The sequence below is a fragment of the Hydractinia symbiolongicarpus genome, chromosome 3 (assembly GCF_029227915.1).
Source record: "Hydractinia symbiolongicarpus strain clone_291-10 chromosome 3, HSymV2.1, whole genome shotgun sequence".
Taxonomy (NCBI): domain Eukaryota; kingdom Metazoa; phylum Cnidaria; class Hydrozoa; order Anthoathecata; family Hydractiniidae; genus Hydractinia; species Hydractinia symbiolongicarpus.
In genome coordinates, this window is record NC_079877.1 from 9,267,266 (window position 1) to 9,284,895 (window position 17,630).

A 17,630-nucleotide genomic window follows, 5' to 3' on the forward strand; every position below is an offset into this window, starting at 1 on the left:
TCTGATGGAATTTAGCTCTTTTGTTTCATATTCATTGAAATTGAAGGGAATATCACCTTCACCGCGAAAGAACGATCTCTTGAAAGTATAACACGCATGTATGATTGGGAATTGTTGGTTTGGTCACCGAAAACAAGAATAACTCGTGTGTGATTCGTGTGCACCCTAGTCCTACACCACTCCGATAAAAACCTTCCGTTTATTCAACAATCAACAATGATCTTCATAGACCGTGTCAACATATTTCAAAGCGAAACCCACAAGAGTTTAAACGGTGAATGCTACATGCACAATATCTTCCCCGGAGGCGAATTTACGTTGTAATTTGTAAACGGCCATCTTGATTATAAGCACTCATTAATTACAGTAATTAGAGAGAAAAGAGCGTATAAAGAAGGCTTTGACATGAATTGGACTAATACGATTCGCGCACCGACGAAATAAGAGCCGGAATCATGAGGAAATATCAGATTTACGTGATTTGTTTTGTTGTTTTGGCTTTTGCCGCTGCCACAGGTATTTTAATGCTTCTTCATTGCAATTGCCGTCAATGTTTCGTCGCAATAATAAAAAAATTGCATTTGTTCTTAATTTTTCAGCTACAAGAGTTTGCAGCAACAGAAATATCTTGTGCTCTGTGGTTAGATCAACTAGTTGTTCAAAGAAAATCGTTTCCAGTCATTGCCCAAGGCTTTGCAACACATGTGGAGGTAATACGGCTTCTTACACTTGAGGGGGTTGTCATTGCATTTTAGTTGTGAATCTACCTAATTTGTTTCGTAATAGCAAAATGTCGAAACATAAAGGCGTCAATGCGCGTTGATTGTGGCTACCATGGAATTAGTCCGTTGGATTGCTTGAGAAAGGGATGTTGTTATGGCGAATTAAAGGTGGCTGGCCCGTGGTGTTATCATCGAAAAGGTAAATTTTCGACTATGTTTTCGGCATTAACACTGACAATTTGGGCCACTAATTATTTCTCAAAATACTCTAGCAAACTGTCCCATGATTGAAGCAAACAAACGTGAAGATTGTGGTTACCCTGGGATAAGCAAATCAGATTGCGTCAAAAAAGGATGCTGTTACAACGCGATCAAGGAAAAGGGACCGTGGTGTTATTACAGGCAAGGTAAGTTGTTCCGCTCTTACTGATTAGGTATTTTGAAAGCATTGTGTACTCTTCCATCCGTAATTTTAGAAAAATGCCGGAAAATAGCAGCAACAAGACGTCATGATTGTGGTTATCCAGGCATAACGAAGCGGGCATGCGAGAAGAAAGGCTGTTGTTATAGTGAATTGCTAAACCAAAGTGGACCGTGGTGCTACCACCGACTAGGTAAGCATAGAAGTACGCTCTCCACATTCGTCGCAAAATAACATAATGCGCGATCCTTAAAGTTTTTACTGCTGGTTTGTGTTGAATTTTCGTTAGAAAAATGTCTGCGCAAAGCAACAGAACGTGACGACTGCGGCTATCCTGGTATAACAGAATTCGAATGCATGAAAAGAGGTTGCTGCTATAATTCATTGCCCGGTCGTGGGCCATGGTGTTATTACCGATGAGGTAAAAGTCGCGAACACTTTTGTAAGCAAGTCATTTCGGGCCACGAGCTTAATATGTACTTCCTTTCGTTTAGATACGAGGACCTTCGGAAGATTATATGCGAACTTTAGTGTACTCATTGTTGTAAAAATATGTTGTCAAATAAATACCTCTAAATATATGAACTTTTCCTTCCCAATAAGATCCAGTAGGAGATGAATGATTTGACTGCCAATTTTCTTTTTGTCATGTCGCTGCAGCCAACCACATTTGAATTATTGCATAGGGTGCCTTGAGTGTCCGTATTTGCTGAAAGGAGTAGTAAGCGTTATTTAGTAAAGCCTGAATTCTTCTGGCGCCGCCATACCCAGAATCGCAATGCAACCGTGCAAGCGTAGCGTGAGCATTTCTATCCAAGGCGTTATTAACCGGCTATTGCCGTTTTTTGCTACTTTGTCAACTTGGCAATTCTGTCTCATTCGGAGCCACAATTTTGATAGTCAAAAATGTCAGGGCGGATACGGAAAGCATAAATCTAAATACAAAAAGGCTACTTTTGCGGGCGTTATTAATACAACATAAAATAACTTGTCTATCTGTACCGAGAAAGTTTATGCGAGGTCAAAAGCATAGACCGAACATGCGAGGTCGCTACGCTGACCGAGAGTAATATTTCTCGTAAGATGACAAGGTTGTAAAAAAAATAGAGAACTTTCCATTTGAGTTTTATTGTTTCAATTTTTCAAATACATGTTTATCACATAAATTCGACGTTGTTTTGCTTGTTTTTCATTGTGCTGTTAATGTTTTTAAAAGCATTTTCTTTTATCTGCGACACCGAACGTGGAACATGTTTTTCTGATTCTGACGGAGTGAATCGTGATTTAGGATTTACTGCAACTTCATTTTTCAGTGTGGATGTGTTTGGCTATTTTTTCCAATGTTATTTGTATGCATTTATAGTTATTAATATGTATGTTACAAGGTCAAAAATTGCACCGGGCTGTATGAAGCTCGTCGTTGAGGCTTTTACCCAATCAGTGCTGTGGATTTCCCGTATATACTGATTTAAAATGGCTATCAGTAAATAATACTGTATAAGGCCCGCTAGTGCCGTTTATAACCAAGCCGTTATCGAGGGTATATAAATGACAGCGCAGGGGCATTAATGAAAAGTCATGGGATAAAAATACTTAACGTCCAATTGAAGCAGTGACGTTAAACGCATGTATTTCATTTCGACTATTCATCTCCAGCATTGTTCTTAATAAGAAATGTTAATAGCATGTTAAACAGGGAAACGTATCCCTAGTTGTCAAAACAGGGTTACGTTGACGTAAATTTTGAAGCATATTAGAAAATTCTTTTTTTTTATCTCTTCATCCCTGACAAAAAAGGCGCACGATGCAGCGCGTATTGGTACTTAAATCCGCAAAATCGACCGTGTCTTGTGTGAATGGACACCTTCTAGATGTGATGTAGTACGCAACAAAAATAGTTTCTACATGTGAGTTATCTAAAACAACAAGACATTGTCAGAACGTCGTATAATGAACAATCCAATGATCTAGGATTGGCAACGCATCCTTCTGATGGAATTTAGCTCTTTTGTTTCATATTCATTGAAATTGAAGGGAATATCACCTTCACCGCGAAAGAACGATCTCTTGAAAGTATAACACGCATGTATGATTGGGAATTGTTGGTTTGGTCACCGAAAACAAGAATAACTCGTGTGTGATTCGTGTGCACCCTAGTCCTACACCACTCCGATAAAAACCTTCCGTTTATTCAACAATCAACAATGATCTTCATAGACCGTGTCAACATATTTCAAAGCGAAACCCACAAGAGTTTAAACGGTGAATGCTACATGCACAATATCTTCCCCGGAGGCGAATTTACGTTGTAATTTGTAAACGGCCATCTTGATTATAAGCACTCATTAATTACAGTAATTAGAGAGAAAAGAGCGTATAAAGAAGGCTTTGACATGAATTGGACTAATACGATTCGCGCACCGACGAAATAAGAGCCGGAATCATGAGGAAATATCAGATTTACGTGATTTGTTTTGTTGTTTTGGCTTTTGCCGCTGCCACAGGTATTTTAATGCTTCTTCATTGCAATTGCCGTCAATGTTTCGTCGCAATAATAAAAAAATTGCATTTGTTCTTAATTTTTCAGCTACAAGAGTTTGCAGCAACAGAAATATCTTGTGCTCTGTGGTTAGATCAACTAGTTGTTCAAAGAAAATCGTTTCCAGTCATTGCCCAAGGCTTTGCAACACATGTGGAGGTAATACGGCTTCTTACACTTGAGGGGGTTGTCATTGCATTTTAGTTGTGAATCTACCTAATTTGTTTCGTAATAGCAAAATGTCGAAACATAAAGGCGTCAATGCGCGTTGATTGTGGCTACCATGGAATTAGTCCGTTGGATTGCTTGAGAAAGGGATGTTGTTATGGCGAATTAAAGGTGGCTGGCCCGTGGTGTTATCATCGAAAAGGTAAATTTTCGACTATGTTTTCGGCATTAACACTGACAATTTGGGCCACTAATTATTTCTCAAAATACTCTAGCAAACTGTCCCATGATTGAAGCAAACAAACGTGAAGATTGTGGTTACCCTGGGATAAGCAAATCAGATTGCGTCAAAAAAGGATGCTGTTACAACGCGATCAAGGAAAAGGGACCGTGGTGTTATTACAGGCAAGGTAAGTTGTTCCGCTCTTACTGATTAGGTATTTTGAAAGCATTGTGTACTCTTCCATCCGTAATTTTAGAAAAATGCCGGAAAATAGCAGCAACAAGACGTCATGATTGTGGTTATCCAGGCATAACGAAGCGGGCATGCGAGAAGAAAGGCTGTTGTTATAGTGAATTGCTAAACCAAAGTGGACCGTGGTGCTACCACCGACTAGGTAAGCATAGAAGTACGCTCTCCACATTCGTCGCAAAATAACATAATGCGCGATCCTTAAAGTTTTTACTGCTGGTTTGTGTTGAATTTTCGTTACAAAAATGTCTGCGCAAAGCAACAGAACGTGACGACTGCGGCTATCCTGGTATAACAGAATTCGAATGCATGAAAAGAGGTTGCTGCTATAATTCATTGCCCGGTCGTGGGCCATGGTGTTATTACCGATGAGGTAAAAGTCGCGAACACTTTTGTAAGCAAGTCATTTCGGGCCACGAGCTTAATATGTACTTCCTTTCGTTTAGATACGAGGACCTTCGGAAGATTATATGCGAACTTTAGTGTACTCATTGTTGTAAAAATATGTTGTCAAATAAATACCTCTAATATATGAACTTTTCCTTCCCAATAAGATCCAGTAGGAGATGAATGATTTGACTGCCAAATTTCTTTTTGTCATGTCGCTGCAGCCAACCACATTTGAATTATTGCATAGGGTGCCTTGAGTGTCCGTATTTGCTGAAAGGAGTAGTAAGCGTTATTTAGTAAAGCCTGAAATCTTCTGGCGCCGCCATACCCAGAATCGCAATGCAACCGTGCAAGCGTAGCGTGAGCATTTCTATCCAAGGCGTTATTAACCGGCTATTGCCGTTTTTTGCTACTTTGTCAACTTGGCAATTCTGTCTCATTCGGAGCCACAATTTTGATAGTCAAAAATGTCAGGGCGGATACGGAAAGCATAAATCTAAATACAAAAAGGCTACTTTTGCGGGCGTTATTAATACAACATAAAATAACTTGTCTATCTGTACCGAGAAAGTTTATGCGAGGTCAAAAGCATAGACCGAACATGCGAGGTCGCTACGCTGACCGAGAGTAATATTTCTCGTAAGATGACAAGGTTGTAAAAAAAATAGAGAACTTTCCATTTGAGTTTTATTGTTTCAATTTTTCAAATACATGTTTATCACATAAATTCGACGTTGTTTTGCTTGTTTTTCATTGTGCTGTTAATGTTTTTAAAAGCATTTTCTTTTATCTGCGACACCAAACGTGGAACATGTTTTTCTGATTCTGACGGAGTGAATCGTGATTTAGGATTTACTGCAACTTCATTTTTCAGTGTGGATGTGTTTGGCTATTTTTTCCAATGTTATTTGTATGCATTTATAGTTATTAATATGTATGTTACAAGGTCAAAAATTGCACCGGGCTGTATGAAGCTCGTCGTTGAGGCTTTTACCCAATCAGTGCTGTGGATTTCCCGTATATACTGATTTAAAATAGCTATCAGTAAATAATACTGTATAAGGCCCGCTAGTGCCGTTTATAACCAAGCCGTTATCGAGGGTATATAAATGACAGCGCAGGGGCATTAATGAAAAGTCATGGGATAAAAATACTTAACGTCCAATTGAAGCAGTGACGTTAAACGCACGTATTTCATTTCGACTATTCATCTCCAGCATTGTTCTTAATAAGAAATGTTAATAGCATGTTAAACAGGGAAACGTATCCCTAGTTGTCAAAACAGGGTTACGTTGACGTAAATTTTGAAGCATATTAGAAAATTCTTTTTTTTTATCTCTTCATCCCTGACAAAAAAGGCGCACGATGCAGCGCGTATTGGTACTTAAATCCGCAAAATCGACCGTGTCTTGTGTGAATGGACACCTTCTAGATGTGATGTAGTACGCAACAAAAATAGTTTCTACATGTGAGTTATCTAAAACAACAAGACATTGTCAGAACGTCGTATAATGAACAATCCAATGATCTAGGATTGGCAACGCATCCTTCTGATGGAATTTAGCTCTTTTGTTTCATATTCATTGAAATTGAAGGGAATATCACCTTCACCGCGAAAGAACGATCTCTTGAAAGTATAACACGCATGTATGATTGGGAATTGTTGGTTTGGTCACCGAAGACAAGAATAACTCGTGTGTGATTCGTGTGCACCCTAGTCCTACACCACTCCGATAAAAACCTTCCGTTTATTCAACAATCAACAATGATCTTCATAGACCGTGTCAACATATTTCAAAGCGAAACCCACAAGAGTTTAAACGGTGAATGCTACATGCACAATATCTTCCCCGGAGGCGAATTTACGTTGTAATTTGTAAACGGCCATCTTGATTATAAGCACTCATTAATTACAGTAATTAGAGAGAAAAGAGCGTATAAAGAAGGCTTTGACATGAATTGGACTAATACGATTCGCGCACCGACGAAATAAGAGCCGGAATCATGAGGAAATATCAGATTTACGTGATTTGTTTTGTTGTTTTGGCTTTTGCCGCTGCCACAGGTATTTTAATGCTTCTTCATTGCAATTGCCGTCAATGTTTCGTCGCAATAATAAAAAAATTGCATTTGTTCTTAATTTTTCAGCTACAAGAGTTTGCAGCAACAGAAATATCTTGTGCTCTGTGGTTAGATCAACTAGTTGTTCAAAGAAAATCGTTTCCAGTCATTGCCCAAGGCTTTGCAACACATGTGGAGGTAATACGGCTTCTTACACTTGAGGGGGTTGTCATTGCATTTTAGTTGTGAATCTACCTAATTTGTTTCGTAATAGCAAAATGTCGAAACATAAAGGCGTCAATGCGCGTTGATTGTGGCTACCATGGAATTAGTCCGTTGTATTGCTTGAGAAAGGGATGTTGTTATGGCGAATTAAAGGTGGCTGGCCCGTGGTGTTATCATCGAAAAGGTAAATTTTCGACTATGTTTTCGGCATTAACACTGACAATTTGGGCCACTAATTATTTCTCAAAATACTCTAGCAAACTGTCCCATGATTGAAGCAAACAAACGTGAAGATTGTGGTTACCCTGGGATAAGCAAATCAGATTGCGTCAAAAAAGGATGCTGTTACAACGCGATCAAGGAAAAGGGACCGTGGTGTTATTACAGGCAAGGTAAGTTGTTCCGCTCTTACTGATTAGGTATTTTGAAAGCATTGTGTACTCTTCCATCCGTAATTTTAGAAAAATGCCGGAAAATAGCAGCAACAAGACGTCATGATTGTGGTTATCCAGGCATAACGAAGCGGGCATGCGAGAAGAAAGGCTGTTGTTATAGTGAATTGCTAAACCAAAGTGGACCGTGGTGCTACCACCGACTAGGTAAGCATAGAAGTACGCTCTCCACATTCGTCGCAAAATAACATAATGCGCGATCCTTAAAGTTTTTACTGCTGGTTTGTGTTGAATTTTCGTTAGAAAAATGTCTGCGCAAAGCAACAGAACGTGACGACTGCGGCTATCCTGGTATAACAGAATTCGAATGCATGAAAAGAGGTTGCTGCTATAATTCATTGCCCGGTCGTGGGCCATGGTGTTATTACCGATGAGGTAAAAGTCGCGAACACTTTTGTAAGCAAGTCATTTTGGGCCACGAGCTTAATATGTACTTCCTTTCGTTTAGATACGAGGACCTTCGGAAGATTATATGCGAACTTTAGTGTACTCATTGTTGTAAAAATATGTTGTCAAATAAATACCTCTAATATATGAACTTTTCCTTCCCAATAAGATCCAGTAGGAGATGAATGATTTGACTGCCAATTTTCTTTTTGTCATGTCGCTGCAGCCAACCACATTTGAATTATTGCATAGGGTGCCTTGAGTGTCCGTATTTGCTGAAAGGAGTAGTAAGCGTTATTTAGTAAAGCCTGAATTCTTCTGGCGCCGCCATACCCAGAATCGCAATGCAACCGTGCAAGCGTAGCGTGAGCATTTCTATCCAAGGCGTTATTAACCGGCTATTGCCGTTTTTTGCTACTTTGTCAACTTGGCAATTCTGTCTCATTCGGAGCCACAATTTTGATAGTCAAAAATGTCAGGGCGGATACGGAAAGCATAAATCTAAATACAAAAAGGCTACTTTTGCGGGCGTTATTAATACAACATAAAATAACTTGTCTATCTGTACCGAGAAAGTTTATGCGAGGTCAAAAGCATAGACCGAACATGCGAGGTCGCTACGCTGACCGAGAGTAATATTTCTCGTAAGATGACAAGGTTGTAAAAAAAATAGAGAACTTTCCATTTGAGTTTTATTGTTTCAATTTTTCAAATACATGTTTATCACATAAATTCGACGTTGTTTTGCTTGTTTTTCATTGTGCTGTTAATGTTTTTAAAAGCATTTTCTTTTATCTGCGACACCAAACGTGGAACATGTTTTTCTGATTCTGACGGAGTGAATCGTGATTTAGGATTTACTGCAACTTCATTTTTCAGTGTGGATGTGTTTGGCTATTTTTTCCAATGTTATTTGTATGCATTTATAGTTATTAATATGTATGTTACAAGGTCAAAAATTGCACCGGGCTGTATGAAGCTCGTCGTTGAGGCTTTTACCCAATCAGTGCTGTGGATTTCCCGTATATACTGATTTAAAATAGCTATCAGTAAATAATACTGTATAAGGCCCGCTAGTGCCGTTTATAACCAAGCCGTTATCGAGGGTATATAAATGACAGCGCAGGGGCATTAATGAAAAGTCATGGGATAAAAATACTTAACGTCCAATTGAAGCAGTGACGTTAAACGCACGTATTTCATTTCGACTACTCATCTCCAGCATTGTTCTTAATAAGAAATGTTAATAGCATGTTAAACAGGGAAACGTATCCCTAGTTGTCAAAACAGGGTTACGTTGACGTAAATTTTGAAGCATATTAGAAAATTCTTTTTTTTTATCTCTTCATCCCTGACAAAAAAGGCGCACGATGCAGCGCGTATTGGTACTTAAATCCGCAAAATCGACCGTGTCTTGTGTGAATGGACACCTTCTAGATGTGATGTAGTACGCAACAAAAATAGTTTCTACATGTGAGTTATCTAAAACAACAAGACATTGTCAGAACGTCGTATAATGAACAATCCAATGATCTAGGATTGGCAACGCATCCTTCTGATGGAATTTAGCTCTTTTGTTTCATATTCATTGAAATTGAAGGGAATATCACCTTCACCGCGAAAGAACGATCTCTTGAAAGTATAACACGCATGTATGATTGGGAATTGTTGGTTTGGTCACCGAAGACAAGAATAACTCGTGTGTGATTCGTGTGCACCCTAGTCCTACACCACTCCGATAAAAACCTTCCGTTTATTCAACAATCAACAATGATCTTCATAGACCGTGTCAACATATTTCAAAGCTAAACCCACAAGAGTTTAAACGGTGAATGCTACATGCACAATATCTTCCCCGGAGGCGAATTTACGTTGTAATTTGTAAACGGCCATCTTGATTATAAGCACTCATTAATTACAGTAATTAGAGAGAAAAGAGCGTATAAAGAAGGCTTTGACATGAATTGGACTAATACGATTCGCGCACCGACGAAATAAGAGCCGGAATCATGAGGAAATATCAGATTTACGTGATTTGTTTTGTTGTTTTGGCTTTTGCCGCGGCCACAGGTATTTTAATGCTTCTTCATTGCAATTGCCGTCAATGTTTCGCCGCAATAATAAAAAAATTGCATTTGTTCTTAATTTTTCAGCTAAGTTGTTCAAAGAAAATCGTTTCCAGTCATTGCCCAAGGCTTTGAAACACATGTGGAGGTAATACGGCTTCTTACACTTGAGGGGGTTGTCATTGCATTTTAGTTGTGAATCTACCTAATTTGTTTCGTAATAGCAAAATGTCGAAACATAAAGGCGTCAATGCGCGTTGATTGTGGCTACCATGGAATTAGTCCGTTGGATTGCTTGAGAAAGGGATGTTGTTATGGCGAATTAAAGGTGGCTGGCCCGTGGTGTTATCATCGAAAAGGTAAATTTTCGACTATGTTTTCGGCATTAACACTGAAAATTTGGGCCACTAATTATTTCTCAAAATACTCTAGCAAACTGTCCCATGATTGAAGCAAACAAACGTGAAGATTGTGGTTACCCTGGGATAAGCAAATCAGATTGCGTCAAAAAAGGATGCTGTTACAACGCGATCAAGGAAAAGGGACCGTGGTGTTATTACAGGCAAGGTAAGTTGTTCCGCTCTTACTGATTAGGTATTTTGAAAGCATTGTGTACTCTTCCATCCGTAATTTTAGAAAAATGCCGGAAAATAGCAGCAACAAGACGTCATGATTGTGGTTATCCAGGCATAACGAAGCGGGCATGCGAAAAGAAAGGCTGTTGTTATAGTGAATTGCTAAACCAAAGTGGACCGTGGTGCTACCACCGACTAGGTAAGCATAGAAGTACGCTCTCCACATTCGTCGCAAAATAACATAATGCGCGATCCTTAAAGTTTTTACTGCTGGTTTGTGTTGAATTTTCGTTAGAAAAATGTCTGCGCAAAGCAACAGAACGTGACGACTGCGGCTATCCTGGTATAACAGAATTCGAATGCATGAAAAGAGGTTGCTGCTATAATTCATTGCCCGGTCGTGGGCCATGGTGTTATTACCGATGAGGTAAAAGTCGCGAACACTTTTGTAAGGAAGTCATTTTGGGCCACGAGCTTAATATGTACTTCCTTTCGTTTAGATACGAGGACCTTCGGAAGATTATATGCGAACTTTAGTGTACTCATTGTTGTAAAAATATGTTGTCAAATAAATACCTCTAATATATGAACTTTTCCTTCCCAATAAGATCCAGTAGGAGATGAATGATTTGACTGCCAATTTTCTTTTTGTCATGTCGCTGCAGCCAACCACATTTGAATTATTGCATAGGGTGCCTTGAGTGTCCGTATTTGCTGAAAGGAGTAGTAAGCGTTATTTAGTAAAGCCTGAAATCTTCTGGCGCCGCCATACCCAGAATCGCAATGCAACCGTGCAAGCGTAGCGTGAGCATTTCTATCCAAGGCGTTATTAACCGGCTATTGCCGTTTTTTGCTACTTTGTCAACTTGGCAATTCTGTCTCATTCGGAGCCACAATTTTGATAGTCAAAAATGTCAGGGCGGATACGGAAAGCATAAATCTACATACAAAAAGGCTACTTTTGCGGGCGTTATTAATACAACATAAAATAACTTGTCTATCTGTCCCGAGAAAGTTTATGCGAGGTCAAAAGCATAGACCGAACATGCGAGGTCGCTACGCTGACCGAGAGTAATATTTCTCGTAAGATGACAAGGTTGTAAAAAAAATAGAGAACTTTCCATTTGAGTTTTATTGTTTCAATTTTTCAAATACATGTTTATCACATAAATTCGACGTTGTTTTGCTTGTTTTTCATTGTGCTGTTAATGTTTTTAAAAGCATTTTCTTTTATCTGCGACACCGAACGTGGAACATGTTTTTCTGATTCTGACGGAGTGAATCGTGATTTAGGATTTACTGCAACTTCATTTTTCAGTGTGGATGTGTTTGGCTATTTTTTCCAATGTTATTTGTATGCATTTATAGTTATTAATATGTATGTTACAAGGTCAAAAATTGCACCGGGCTGTATGAAGCTCGTCGTTGAGGCTTTTACCCAATCAGTGCTGTGGATTTCCCGTATATACTGATTTAAAATAGCTATCAGTAAATAATACTGTATAAGGCCCGCTAGTGCCGTTTATAACCAAGCCGTTATCGAGGGTATATAAATGACAGCGCAGGGGCATTAATGAAAAGTCATGGGATAAAAATACTTAACGTCCAATTGAAGCAGTGACGTTAAACGCACGTATTTCATTTCGACTACTCATCTCCAGCATTGTTCTTAATAAGAAATGTTAATAGCATGTTAAACAGGGAAACGTATCCCTAGTTGTCAAAACAGGGTTACGTTGACGTAAATTTTGAAGCATATTAGAAAATTCTTTTTTTTTATCTCTTCATCCCTGACAAAAAAGGCGCACGATGCAGCGCGTATTGGTACTTAAATCCGCAAAATCGACCGTGTCTTGTGTGAATGGACACCTTCTAGATGTGATGTAGTACGCAACAAAAATAGTTTCTACATGTGAGTTATCTAAAACAACAAGACATTGTCAGAACGTCGTATAATGAACAATCCAATGATCTAGGATTGGCAACGCATCCTTCTGATGGAATTTAGCTCTTTTGTTTCATATTCATTGAAATTGAAGGGAATATCACCTTCACCGCGAAAGAACGATCTCTTGAAAGTATAACACGCATGTATGATTGGGAATTGTTGGTTTGGTCACCGAAGACAAGAATAACTCGTGTGTGATTCGTGTGCACCCTAGTCCTACACCACTCCGATAAAAACCTTCCGTTTATTCAACAATCAACAATGATCTTCATAGACCGTGTCAACATATTTCAAAGCGAAACCCACAAGAGTTTAAACGGTGAATGCTACATGCACAATATCTTCCCCGGAGGCGAATTTACGTTGTAATTTGTAAACGGCCATCTTGATTATAAGCACTCATTAATTACAGTAATTAGAGAGAAAAGAGCGTATAAAGAAGGCTTTGACATGAATTGGACTAATACGATTCGCGCACCGACGAAATAAGAGCCGGAATCATGAGGAAATATCAGATTTACGTGATTTGTTTTGTTGTTTTGGCTTTTGCCGCTGCCACAGGTATTTTAATGCTTCTTCATTGCAATTGCCGTCAATGTTTCGTCGCAATAATAAAAAAATTGCCTTTGTTCTTAATTTTTCAGCTACAAGAGTTTGCAGCAACAGAAATATCTTGTGCTCTGTGGTTAGATCAACTAGTTGTTCAAAGAAAATCGTTTCCAGTCATTGCCCAAGGCTTTGCAACACATGTGGAGGTAATACGGCTTCTTACACTTAAGGGGGTTGTCATTGCATTTTAGTTGTGAATCTACCTAATTTGTTTCGTAATAGCAAAATGTCGAAACATAAAGGCGTCAATGCGCGTTGATTGTGGCTACCATGGAATTAGTCCGTTGGATTGCTTGAGAAAGGGATGTTGTTATGGCGAATTAAAGGTGGCTGGCCCGTGGTGTTATCATCGAAAAGGTAAATTTTCGACTATGTTTTCGGCATTAACACTGACAATTTGGGCCACTAATTATTTCTCAAAATACTCTAGCAAACTGTCCCATGATTGAAGCAAACAAACGTGAAGATTGTGGTTACCCTGGGATAAGCAAATCAGATTGCGTCAAAAAAGGATGCTGTTACAACGCGATCAAGGAAAAGGGACCGTGGTGTTATTACAGGCAAGGTAAGTTGTTCCGCTCTTACTGATTAGGTATTTTGAAAGCATTGTGTACTCTTCCATCCGTAATTTTAGAAAAATGCCGGAAAATAGCAGCAACAAGACGTCATGATTGTGGTTATCCAGGCATAACGAAGCGGGCATGCGAAAAGAAAGGCTGTTGTTATAGTGAATTGCTAAACCAAAGTGGACCGTGGTGCTACCACCGACTAGGTAAGCATAGAAGTACGCTCTCCACATTCGTCGCAAAATAACATAATGCGCGATCCTTAAAGTTTTTACTGCTGGTTTGTGTTGAATTTTCGTTAGAAAAATGTCTGCGCAAAGCAACAGAACGTGACGACTGCGGCTATCCTGGTATAACAGAATTCGAATGCATGAAAAGAGGTTGCTGCTATAATTCATTGCCCGGTCGTGGGCCATGGTGTTATTACCGATGAGGTAAAAGTCGCGAACACTTTTGTAAGCAAGTCATTTTGGGCCACGAGCTTAATATGTACTTCCTTTCGTTTAGATACGAGGACCTTCGGAAGATTATATGCGAACTTTAGTGTACTCATTGTTGTAAAAATATGTTGTCAAATAAATACCTCTAATATATGAACTTTTCCTTCCCAATAAGATCCAGTAGGAGATGAATGATTTGACTGCCAATTTTCTTTTTGTCATGTCGCTGCAGCCAACCACATTTGAATTATTGCATAGGATGCCTTGAGTGTCCGTATTTGCTGAAAGGAGTAATAAGCGTTATTTAGTAAAGCCTGAAATCCTCTGGCGCCGCCATACCCAGAATCGCAATGCAACCGTGCAAGCGTAGCGTGAGCATTTCTATCCAAGGCGTTATTAACCGGCTATTGCCGTTTTTTGCTACTTTGTCAACTTGGCAATTCTGTCTCATTCGGAGCCACAATTTTGATAGTCAAAAATGTCAGGGCGGATACGGAAAGCATAAATCTAAATACAAAAAGGCTACTTTTGCGGGCGTTATTAATACAACATAAAATAACTTGTCTATCTGTACCGAGAAAGTTTATGCGAGGTCAAAAGCATAGACCGAACATGCGAGGTCGCTACGCTGACCGAGAGTAATATTTCTCGTAAGATGACAAGGTTGTAAAAAAAATAGAGAACTTTCCCTTTGAGTTTTATTGTTTCAATTTTTCAAATACATGTTTATCACATAAATTCGACGTTGTTTTGCTTGTTTTTCATTGTGCTGTTAATGTTTTTAAAAGCATTTTCTTTTATCTGCGACACCGAACGTGGAACATGTTTTTCTGATTCTGACGGAGTGAATCGTGATTTAGGATTTACTGCAACTTCATTTTTCAGTGTGGATGTGTTTGGCTATTTTTTCCAATGTTATTTGTATGCATTTATAGTTATTAATATGTATGTTACAAGGTCAAAAATTGCACCGGGCTGTATGAAGCTCGTCGTTGAGGCTTTTACCCAATCAGTGCTGTGGATTTCCCGTATATACTGATTTAAAATAGCTATCAGTAAATAATACTGTATAAGGCCCGCTAGTGCCGTTTATAACCAAGCCGTTATCGAGGGTATATAAATGACAGTGCAGGGGCATTAATGAAAAGTCATGGGATAAAAATACTTAACGTCCAATTGAAGCAGTGACGTTAAACGCACGTATTTCATTTCGACTACTCATCTCCAGCATTGTTCTTAATAAGAAGTGTTAATAGCATGTTAAACAGGGAAACGTATCCCTAGTTGTCAAAACAGGGTTACGTTGACGTAAATTTTGAAGCATATTAGAAAATTCTTTTTTTTTATCTCTTCATCCCTGACAAAAAAGGCGCACGATGCAGCGCGTATTGGTACTTAAATCCGCAAAATCGACCGTGTCTTGTGTGAATGGACACCTTCTAGATGTGATGTAGTACGCAACAAAAATAGTTTCTACATGTGAGTTATCTAAAACAACAAGACATTGTCAGAACGTCGTATAATGAACAATCCAATGATCTAGGATTGGCAACGCATCCTTCTGATGGAATTTAGCTCTTTTGTTTCATATTCATTGAAATTGAAGGGAATATCACCTTCACCGCGAAAGAACGATCTCTTGAAAGTATAACACGCATGTATGATTGGGAATTGTTGGTTTGGTCACCGAAGACAAGAATAACTCGTGTGTGATTCGTGTGCACCCTAGTCCTACACCACTCCGATAAAAACCTTCCGTTTATTCAACAATCAACAATGATCTTCATAGACCGTGTCAACATATTTCAAAGCGAAACCCACAAGAGTTTAAACGGTGAATGCTACATGCACAATATCTTCCCCGGAGGCGAATTTACGTTGTAATTTGTAAACGGCCATCTTGATTATAAGCACTCATTAATTACAGTAATTAGAGAGAAAAGAGCGTATAAAGAAGGCTTTGACATGAATTGGACTAATACGATTCGCGCACCGACGAAATAAGAGCCGGAATCATGAGGAAATATCAGATTTACGTGATTTGTTTTGTTGTTTTGGCTTTTGCCGCTGCCACAGGTATTTTAATGCTTCTTCATTGCAATTGCCGTCAATGTTTCGTCGCAATAATAAAAAAATTGCATTTGTTCTTAATTTTTCAGCTACAAGAGTTTGCAGCAACAGAAATATCTTGTGCTCTGTGGTTAGATCAACTAGTTGTTCAAAGAAAATCGTTTCCAGTCATTGCTCAAGGCTTTGCAACACATGTGGAGGTAATACGGCTTCTTACACTTGAGGGGGTTGTCATTGCATTTTAGTTGTGAATCTACCTAATTTGTTTCGTAATAGCAAAATGTCGAAACATAAAGGCGTCAATGCGCGTTGATTGTGGCTACCATGGAATTAGTCCGTTGGATTGCTTGAGAAAGGGATGTTGTTATGGCGAATTAAAGGTGGCTGGCCCGTGGTGTTATCATCGAAAAGGTAAATTTTCGACTATGTTTTCGGCATTAACACTGACAATTTGGGCCACTAATTATTTCTCCAAATACTCTAGCAAACTGTCCCATGATTGAAGCAAACAAACGTGAAGATTGTGGTTACCCTGGGATAAGCAAATCAGATTGCGTCAAAAAAGGATGCTGTTACAACGCGATCAAGGAAAAGGGACCGTGGTGTTATTACAGGCAAGGTAAGTTGTTCCGCTCTTACTGATTAGGTATTTTGAAAGCATTGTGTACTCTTCCATCCGTAATTTTAGAAAAATGCCGGAAAATAGCAGCAACAAGACGTCATGATTGTGGTTATCCAGGCATAACGAAGCGGGCATGCGAGAAGAAAGGCTGTTGTTATAGTGAATTGCTAAACCAAAGTGGACCGTGGTGCTACCACCGACTAGGTAAGCATAGAAGTACGCTCTCCACATTCGTCGCAAAATAACATAATGCGCGATCCTTAAAGTTTTTACTGCTGGTTTGTGTTGAATTTTCGTTAGAAAAATGTCTGCGCAAAGCAACAGAACGTGACGACTGCGGCTATCCTGGTATAACAGAATTCGAATGCATGAAAAGAGGTTGCTGCTATAATTCATTGCCCGGTCGTGGGCCATGGTGTTATTACCGATGAGGTAAAAGTCGCGAACACTTTTGTAAGCAAGTCATTTCGGGCCACGAGCTTAATATGTACTTCCTTTCGTTTAGATACGAGGACCTTCGGAAGATTATATGCGAACTTTAGTGTACTCATTGTTGTAAAAATATGTTGTCAAATAAATACCTCTAATATATGAACTTTTCCTTCCCAATAAGATCCAGTATGAGATGAATGATTTGACTGCCAATTTTCTTTTTGTCATGTCGCTGCAGCCAACCACATTTAAATTATTGCATAGGGTGCCTTGAGTGTCCGTATTTGCTGAAAGGAGTAGTAAGCGTTATTTAGTAAAGCCTGAAATCTTCTGGCGTCGCCATACCCAGAATCGCAATGCAACCGTGCAAGCGTAGCGTGAGCATTTCTATCCAAGGCGTTATTAACCGGCTATTGCCGTTTTTTGCTACTTTGTCAACTTGGCAATTCTGTCTCATTCGGAGCC

At 39.1% G+C, this 17,630-nt stretch overlaps 1 long non-coding RNA gene across 1 annotated transcript in view; it reads left to right on the forward strand.

Moving 5' to 3' along the window:
• Positions 1-16,937, forward strand: part of LOC130635563 (uncharacterized) — a 41,463-nt gene extending 24,526 nt beyond the window's left edge. The window contains exon 2 of the long non-coding RNA XR_008982174.1: positions 16,201-16,937. This is a non-coding gene — a long non-coding RNA (uncharacterized LOC130635563). The remainder of the gene's footprint in view (positions 1-16,200) is intronic.
• The last annotated feature ends 693 nt before the right edge of the window (positions 16,938-17,630 follow it).